The sequence below is a fragment of the Paramisgurnus dabryanus genome, chromosome 4, assembly GCF_030506205.2.
Source record: "Paramisgurnus dabryanus chromosome 4, PD_genome_1.1, whole genome shotgun sequence".
NCBI lineage: Eukaryota > Metazoa > Chordata > Actinopteri > Cypriniformes > Cobitidae > Paramisgurnus > Paramisgurnus dabryanus.
Window position 1 is genome coordinate 5,215,914 of NC_133340.1, and position 10,124 is coordinate 5,226,037.

The 10,124-nt window shown below is 33.9% G+C and overlaps 1 protein-coding gene across 2 annotated transcripts in view; it reads right to left on the bottom strand.

Annotated features, from left to right (window-relative positions):
• Window positions 1-1,965, bottom strand: part of rnf24 (ring finger protein 24) — a 34,833-nt gene extending 32,868 nt beyond the window's left edge. Inside the window, exon 1 of one of the 2 annotated variants that reach the window (XM_065265477.2) lies at window positions 1,567-1,965. The gene's annotated coding sequence lies outside the window, so the exon portion shown is untranslated. The remainder of the gene's footprint in view (window positions 1-1,566) is intronic. The other variant, XM_065265478.2, reaches the window with a different exon arrangement.
• Window positions 1,966-10,124: the final 8,159 nt, after the last annotated feature.

Sequence of the window (10,124 nt, forward strand, 5' to 3'; positions counted from 1 at the left end):
ACCAGTGGGAAAATTATGTCACCGCGGCAACCCTACTCAACACGAATAATTGCTGGCTCCCAACAAAATAAATGTGCCTGTCTTATTAAAAATCGGGTGTCAATTTTTTTCTTTAATATTGATTGAATAAGGTCACGTCAAAGATTTTCGAAACTGTAGTATGGTTATTACAGACTGGGTCACATATAAAAAATTTTTTTTCATAATTGTGCTGCTTTTTCTCACATATTTAGACATTTGTATCCATTTATAATTTACCTATTGTTAGAAAAGGTCTGAATGAATGAATACAGTGTGGATACCTGTCTTTTACAGACAGATATATAAACAATATCCACTTCAAGTATATAGACAAAATAATATTGAAATATTTGCCTGCAAACTTAGCAAGTGTTACAACTAACCCCCTGCATGTTACAATTAACCCCACCTATGGGGTAAGTTGTAACGTTTGCACTTCTGTCACATTTGGTGTAATTTTCCAAGAATGGTAAGTAATAGAAACAAACTTCAAATGTTCATTTGTAGCAGAGATGTGTGTGTTGCTTGTGTGAAAATATAATTAATCAAACTCAAATATTTTATGAATGATTGAGCCAAAACCAAAAAGCGTTAGGTTGTGCCCCTCTCTCCCCTACTCTTAACTTTGTGTTCAGCTCAAGAAAGTCACATACAATTCACCTGGAACGAGATGAGGATGAGTAAATGATGAGAGAATTTTCATTTTGGGGTGAACTTTTCCTTTAAGTTATACCAATAAAAAAAAGTCTCTTAAGGTTTTTACATTAACAGTGTATGATTATGAATGCAGAGGTATTAAAGTTAAACATGTAATGTATATCATGCATCAATGCAGCATAACTAAAACACTGTGCTGCAGTTGAATACGAAGATTACTATTGTGTTTACATTGAGCAATAGCGGCACGTGGTCAAAAAAAAAAAAAACAGTTAAAGCCTCGAACATTCTGAACGCGCGCTTCCCATCAAAATTATGACGTCGAGAAGTTTGACACAACAAACGAATGAACGAAAATAAGCAAAAACATGACTCTTTAACCTCTAATACAGACACATGTATCAAATGTTATAATTTCCATATTAATTAGGGTACTTTAATTTTGAGTTGCATTAGATCAGTCACTGCACTGTTACGTTATTCCGATTGTATTTATATCTCTCCAATAGTAGGCGGTGTCTCTACCAGTTCAGTCTACACATGGCCACGAAGACCATCTGATGGTATAAACAGCAGCAAATATGCATAACTTTTATTAAATTGACTATCATAAATGTGTTAACCCCGTTCATCACTTAAACAGGCTTAAAACTAGCCGCTAGCATTCTGCTATTAGCAGGCTAACGGGAGCTTGTAACGTTACGGGACGCACAAGCAGTTTCAAGAACTGAAATATTTCGTTTTTACGAATACTCCTTTAAATCACTGCGCTTCAAGAAAAGAATAAACATGAAAAAATATATATATTCTTCTATATTCATTACAGTATAATAAGCATATGATTACCGTATTATTCGCTAGTGTACGTTAGAGGTGGAAGGGACTTACCAGCCGTTTGTCTGCCACTCCTCCCTCCTGCTCGACCACAAGCCCACACTGATGAAAAGCGCTCAAATGCAGATTAAATCCGAATTAAATGCACCCTTTACTCACAACCTACTACAAATCAATCGCGTATTCCTTATGTGCATAAACCCGTGCGCTGTTTAACAGTTCATATAAACACCCGTTCATATAAACACAAGCATCGCGGACTGCTAGTTCATGAACTGTAAAGCAATCTAATAATTCGCTCCTCTGATAACTGAAAATGTTAGTGAGTTGTACGAGCTCCTCGTGAACGCAACGCATGGGATAGTCGATTGAGAATTTTGGTGGTGGGTGAATATGAACTGTGCACGTAGCTCACGACACGTCCCTCCTCCTTCTTCCCGCAGAGAGAGGAGTTCGTCTGCGCGTGTGGGGAGCGATGCAGATGCTCACACAGAGGGAGGGGGGACTTGTATGCGTAGGTATTACATCCTCCTGAAGTCAAGCTATGAATCAATACTATAGCATACGTTAGTATATAAACTGTGGTAAATTGTTTTATAGGATTTACTATACTTTGTTAGTAGCCTACACGAGTGTTCTGTATTATTAACTATAGTGAATTGATATGAAGTAAACAACATAACATAGATATAACATATATAACATAACACATAACATATGCATATATGTTCCCAGGGAACACACACACATATAGGCTACTGATAATATGTAAAACCAAATATACTGTAAGTTTAAGCATAGATCGAGGTGATGTAATAATAACAAAACAACCAACATATAATATAAAATAATTCTAACTATTTTAATGTATCAAAAACCAACATGTAAATATAATAAAAGTTTTAGTTGTTTCTATAAGATTAAATGAATTAAAAATATGTACTTTTAAGCATGCATAAGCAACATCAATACTACATTGATAAACGTTTTCATGGTATTTGAAACTTAGCCTGCCAGAGAATTTAAATCAGTGCCCAGTGCAAACCGTCTTTGGAAAGCACAGCAAGTGGGCACGCTTGGTAGAGACATTCAAGCGTGTGTGCCACTGCATGCCAATGAGGTGCCACTGACAGACATATATTGTACCGGCGCCAAATGTGCGGAATTGTAGGAACTCATGAATAGCCTCGTGGGGGTGTTTCGGGAGTCCGGGATGGCAGCACTTACAAAGCCCCATTGAGGTCGCCACACCGGGCACTAGACTGGCACAGAATCAAGTGACATGCAGAGTATAAAGAGCACAGAGAGGCAGGAAGTATTATGCTTGCTACAAACTGTTGAACTACAATGGTCTGACTTTGATAATGTTTGACTCGTTGCCTAAACATTCACTGCTTTAAATACTGTGTCCACTTTACAGGCAGTGATCAGATGTTATAGACCTACAAGTTATACATGTGACCATGTACCTTATCTTTAATAGTAATTTTGAGGCCTATTTGTTAGTCTAGCAATCCCTCCATTATTCTTATCTTATCATATGTAGGGTCAGAGGGAGTGCTGGTCACAGGCCTATCCCAGCATGACTGGGCCAACTTGTAGACAACACCCTGCATGGGTATGTATTTATTGTTTGTTTGATTTGTATTTTCCCCCCAGGCAGTAATCTCCCCAGTAGCTTAAACAAATTGATATTATAATTTTAATTAACATCTATGTTCAACAGAGATCATATTCACTCATCATTTTATTTAATATCTTGTTATCGATGTGTTATTATGGGCACATTAGTGCTGAATTCAGACTGTGCTTCAAATTACATCATGGCCAATCACTTTATTGTGACTTCATTTCCTAGCTTGTGATTTGTGATAGTCACTAAAGATAAGACCATGTCAGATTTTACAGAATGATGATTCATTGACCTGCTGAACTTGATTCATAAATTATGTAACACTGATCTGTCACATATATGAGGCAGAATTTTAAGAAGAGAACATTACAGAATATTTTATACTTTAACACATGGGTTCTCAAAGTGGGATCCGGGACCCCTGGTGGGTCAATGTTCAGCCAGGGGGTCCGTGAAATAGGCTATGTGTTGTGTTACTAAGAAATGGATATTTATATCTAAAATGTCAGTATTGCTACTGTTTATTTTATTAAAGGTTTTAAGATAATTTAAAAAGTATAACTGAGTCCAAATGTAATTTGAACAAAACAACCCTCTTAAAAACATAAGTTAAATCACTTGGAAACAAGTGTAAAATGTGCATTAAGGTAAGAACGCTTAGTAACTATTCGAATTTTAAAGGAGACATATCAAGAAAATCTGACTTTTCCATGATTAAGTCAAGTGCTATTATTGGGTCCCTGGTGCTTCTATCAACCTGAAAAGGGGGGAAAAGATCAACCCAATAACTTAGTTTTGGTAAACCATTTTGTACAAGCAATAGGTAATTGAAATTTGTCTCCCCAAGTGATGTCAGAAGGGGGTAATTTTGCCTTAATCTGCACCACACCCCTGCCATTTAAGGCAGAGATCAGCTCATTTGCATGTTAATGGACACACCCAGAATGGCACATTTTTGCACACACCTACAAAGTGACAATTTTAACTTGCTATAATAAATGTAATAAAATCTATATGATATTTTAAGCTAAAACTTCACGTATGTTCTCTGGGGACACCAAAGATTTATTTGACATTTTAAAAAAGTCTTGTGAAATGTCCCCTTTAAATATGAGGTAATTGTGAGACAACAGGGAAGGTATATCCATAGTTTATCTCCATGCGAGACTGAAATCCAAATTGAACAAAATTGGAATATAAAGTGATGGCCTGCTTCTGATCTTTTCTTGCCCTCTAGTGTTTGAAAATTGTCATTACATTTGTGGCAGAGTAAAAAAAATCAGATGCAGCACTGAATATAAAAATCGTAAGTGGCTTTATTTGTAATTTAAAGTAAAAAAAATTGTTATGCATAACTTAATATTTATCATTACTATTTAATCGATTTGAAAATCACAGTTAATTTTAATTGCTATAAATAATAATATTAAATAACTTTATTTCAACTTTATTTTTGTAACATATAGCAACTCCTCACAAATTAATAATGTTAAAATGAATTTTACAATAAAAATTTTGCAATGCATGATTCCATCTTTATATAACGCTTGTTAAAGTGCTATATAAAATTGCATTTAATTTAATTGAACTTCAAGTGATATGGTTATACTGTATATGTGCTATTTAGAACCAAAAGTGGTATTATAGTTGTGCACTTAAAGTGGTTCCCCTATGATTACGAGCCAGTAAACCACTTTTAATGCTATCTAACACCGTGTACTTGGCTGCTATGAAAATCCATTAATCCATTGGTGGGTAACTAAAACCACTCCTTGGCACGATACATATTATATAAGACTTTTAAAAACACCCGGCAAAGAAGTAACCTTAAGAGCTTCTCCTTTTGCTATTGTGCCTTTTCTGAGTGCTGGGCAGGATGAGAGGACAAAAATCATCTAAACCGTTGAATCGGTTAAGATAACATCCTGAACATGTTTCTAAATAAATACTTAGCGAGTGTGCTACTGTATAATGTTTTTATTTGCTACAGATGATTATCTAAAGATGAGTTTACATAACAAACACATATAATGGAACAGTTTGGAGGTTTTTGTGATTGGAAAACTAGCTGGACAATGACTGGGAGTGTTATTTACTACACACCTGAAGGCAACAACTGTGACCTTTAACCAACAATGTCAATGTCACACCAGTGAAGAAAACATGTCAAATGAAGCCTGATATGTATGTCAAATCATGTTTGATAAGTCAGCAATCTCTTCTGACTGCTTATACTGTAGATAGAAGATTGAAAAGTGTAATATTCCACTGAATGTTGTTTACCTGGAAAATAACTTTCTATGAAATGTAATAAAAATTGTGAGGTACATTATTGTTATATTATTGAATAAAAACAGTTGTAATTGTTTTTCAACTTGTTATGCAACTTAACTTTTTTATAAAAAATTATTTTATAACATTAAACCATGAAGAAATTTTTATGTACATCAATCAGAAAAACTATTTCCATTTGCTCCCACTGATTTTAGTTTAGGCATGTTGAAGAACATGAATTTTCTGCATATTTTAAATACATTTAAATAAAGTGTTAAGTATTTAATAATTTATGCAATAATTTAAATTATAACAATGTATTCATAAATAAGTACACTGTAAAAAAATAGCTGTAATTATGCAGCTGTTTGCCAGCAACTTACTGTAGAAGATAAAGACTGAAAATGTTTTATGTTTATTTAACTTTGAACAAACTGTTTCCAGGAAATAACATAAATGTAATATCTACGATAATTTACTGGCAGCTAGTTGCCAATAATACCCAGTAATAGTGTAATTTCTACAGAATTTTTTTACAGTGTATAATTTTCATTAATGTTGTCTAATTTTTGGTTTTAGCTTTATGTTTCCTCTAGGTGGCAGCAAATACAATTGGCCTGACATGCTTATAAAGACATTTTAAGCATAATCTCATCCACATTAGCATCTGAAGCTTTACTAATTATAAGTGAATAATGTTTAACCTCTAACAGCAATGTCTTGGTAAGACTGATAATTACAAGCACTTGGCTTTTCTCGGTCTCTCATATTTTAAGCTTCACTGATGATCAGGCCAATGATCTACAGTAGCAGGGTACATATGACTCACAGATCCTCTCTGTGTCAGTAGCAAGTGAAGATGAATGAAGTTGCCATGGTTTCACTGAGCTTATCACATTTTTACACAAGACTAGATAAAGCTGTATCAATGACTGTAAGAAATCAGCGTCCCGGTATTTCATTCACTAAAAATCTGACACCAGATTAGCTGTGCCTTTTCCAATAAATTTTATTAAGATTTGTTGAATAGAAATTAGTTCCAGTTTAGAAAAAAGTACACTTTATACTTCTGTGGCCCGCCCAGTGCTGTCTACAGACATATTCTAATGGTTTACATTTACAAATGAACCATTATTACAACCATTACAAAATTCCTATATTTCTAAATCACTGTTAACAGAAGATCTCATCGTCTGTTTTTCTTAATGTTCATTGGCTGTCTGCATGTCTTTAGTAATCGAGCCTGCGCATTTCCTACAGCTAGAGAACAGTTGCGTAACATCCTCATGGCCTCCTTTACTAATGAGTAGATGGACATTCAGCTCTTTGACTTTCAATCTTTAAAATACATGTATAACTGCTTATGGTCCTTTAAAGTGCTGTAGCATTATATTAAAGTAAGAATGTCTGTAAACTGGTGGTGTACTTCAAAACATTTACAAAATTCGCATTAAACAAATACAAAGCCTCTCACTTCTGACAGTAAAAATCAGCAATGACATCATTATGCACTTTTCAGATTCCAGGTTGTACTAAACTAAATGATATTGGTAATTTCAGAAGTGGAAGGAGCCACTGAATATTTCCATTTTTTTGTAATGGGTCTTAAGGGAACAAAATAGAAATTTCACAAGGCATTACTAAATAACTTGTACAGTTAAATGCAGCTTCACAGTATAATCAACAAATACTTACTTTCTTTTAGATATTTTTGACATTTTGTAATTTTGCAACTAATATTTTTTATTAATAAAAAATAACAGCCAAAGCTGTTATTGGTGATTAAAGTTGTGACACTAAGGACCACTGAGAAGAAGATCTGCTAATGTTCACAACATTCATTTAGTAGAGTTATCCTAGATGGCTATTTTTTAATTTATAATACAAATACAAAAACCCCTACTCAATTCACTGTATTGAATTACATTTTTTTTAATGAATTAATTTTGTGACTGGTCTTTTCTTTATAAAAGAAACATTTCTCATGAAAGGTGTAAGTCTATAAAATACAATTCCTAAATCATACTTCTCCGATCAAAAGTAAAAAACATTTACAAAGATAATGTTTTCATAAGTCTCTTACAACTCACTGTATAACAGACCTGGTCTACAATACTGGGCTGCCAAAGGTTCCTCACAGCAATGCCATAAAAGAACAGTTTTTGTTTCCCTAAAGAACCTTTCAGTCAAAAGTTTTCTAAAAAATGTATTAAAATGTATTTTCTAGATGTATTCTATTTTGAGCGAATGAGAAACAATTATAAATGATCCCTATAACATTGCAAAAACAACAAATCTAATTCTGTCATGGTGGCCTAAGACTTTTGCACAATAGTTGAAATTTTTTAATAATAAATATTTTTTTTTGTTTTATGGTATTGTTTAAATGATTATCACCAACTACATAATAATTTCTCTTTTAAGATATAAATCAAGAATAAAATATAAATAATACAGAAATATAATGTAAACTAAATTTACAATATTGTGCTGACTTGTTTACTGCTGGAATTAGTGCCACTCTGTGTTTTAGCGCCACCGTCTTATCATTTTGGGTAACAGCGGCTTAAATCTCACTGGACAGGTGCGTTTTATTATCATGGCAGTGCAAAAACCTCCTCAGCTCTGATCGTCTGACTTTGCGCCAGTCTGATGTGCACAAAAAATCACCAATCACTGTTTGTGTCAAAATTACATCAGTTTAAAGAAACAGTAATTTTAAAAGGGACTTGTGTGGAGTCGAAGAATAAGTCTGATTCCAAATGTTTTCGAGTACGAGTCGAGACCGAGTCAAAATGCTCACAAGTCCATGACAAGACCAAGAGTCCAAGGCCGAGTCTCGAGTACTACAACACTGCATTTAAATCTACATTAAGTTACTGGCAAACAGTTGCCAGTAATATTGTAATTTCTATAAAAAATTGTATAGCCAAAAATGGTTCTTTTGTGACATTGTGTAGCACCTTTATTTTTAAGAGTTTGTGTTCATTAAAAACAACTGCATAAGACAAAACGAAGATTCACAGCATGTAGATTTGCCTTCGTGATCAGAGTCTGTTTGGAGATTTTGACTGTCCAGAGAATAGCAGCATGTATCTGTGAGATTCACAGCTGCTGACCCATCTGCTCTATGACAGACAGGTCTGTTAGGAAAATATGAATGACCAAGTTCAGAACGTTAGCTCTGGGTGAATGTGGTAAACAAGTGGTGATCCTACACTGTAAAACCTGACAAGTTAACTCAACTTAAACCGTTTGAGGAAACCGATTGCCTTAAACCATTTTATACATATTAAATTATAAGTGCATATGACTCAATATATTTGTGTTGGTTTAGCCAATTATTTAGAGTTAAGGTAACTTAATGATTTTAAGTTTGCTTAATTTCATGCCACTTAATTGGTTTTAGTTCACTGAGAGAGATTCAAACTTGCGTGGGATACGCTTGTGCTAAACTGTTAGAAAACACATAAATATTTTTTTCCACTTACAGAACTGTGGTGTTTTCACAACATAATAAATGAATTTGGTAACGTTACCTTTAAAATGTTTATGAGTGAGTCAGTCCTCACTAAGAGAGATTCAAACGAATGCAATAAAGTCAATTAAAATTAGAAAAATCCTGGAATGTTTTCCTCAAAAAAACTTAATTTCTTCTCGACTGAAAAGAAAGACATCAGTGTTTTGGAAGACATGGGGGTGAGTATATTATCTGGATTTTTTTTTTTAGAAAATTGAGTATTCGTTTAACAAATACTGATGCAATTATTACTGTATGTACTGTACTTTATAACCGGCTGTTTTACAGCATGAAGGAAAATGTCAGAACTTATATATATACTTTTTTTATACTTTCCATGATCTCCTTTTCATTAAAACATTTAAAAATTAAAGGTTATGAGTTGTTAAAACATAGAACTGTACATCTATTACAAAATAGTGGTGTGAAATCTAAGCGTAAATAGTCTTTAAGCAAAAGTCCACTTAATCCTTCAGTGTGGTCCAGAGTGTCTGTATGAGTTCCTTGGGGGTTGGTTGACCTCTCAGCTTGTAACTTTGTGTACATGTGTGTTTGTGTATAATATGATCCTTGTCTCTCAGTCTGGGTCTGACCCATCTGGCTGTGAAGGTATGCTGACTAACCCAGCTGATGGAGTGTTTACAGTATCATTTTACAGCATGCTATAGAGGCAGGGGGTAGGACAACATCAACTTTTAGTTTCTAATACTACTAATAACAATCCAAATCCCATCTTTATATTCAAATATGGCAAAAACCTGTCTAAAATTACTTTTTTTAAATAATAATAATAATACACTGTCAGAAAATCATACTTTTTTCTGTCGCTGGGGTGGTACCTTTTGGTACCTTTATGCGTGTACAACAGGGGTTCTCAAAGTTTACATTCAAAGGTCCAAATCTGAATTCCCATAATTTTCATAGGTCCGGAAAAACTTTATGTAAATCATTTATTTATATAACAAATCAACAGAAATAGTTTGGGAAAAACATAAGTGTATTTTGCATTTAAAGTAAAAATTTTTTTTTTTAAATAAACACAAGAAATATGCCAAAAGTAACCAGATGCAAAATACAGAGCAACCTAATTAGAGAAATGGCACAGTTTGTTCTCCATCATATGCATAAACCATGGCAAAAAAGTGTGGTTGGTAGGCAGAGACACTGACCAAAATTAGGGGTGCA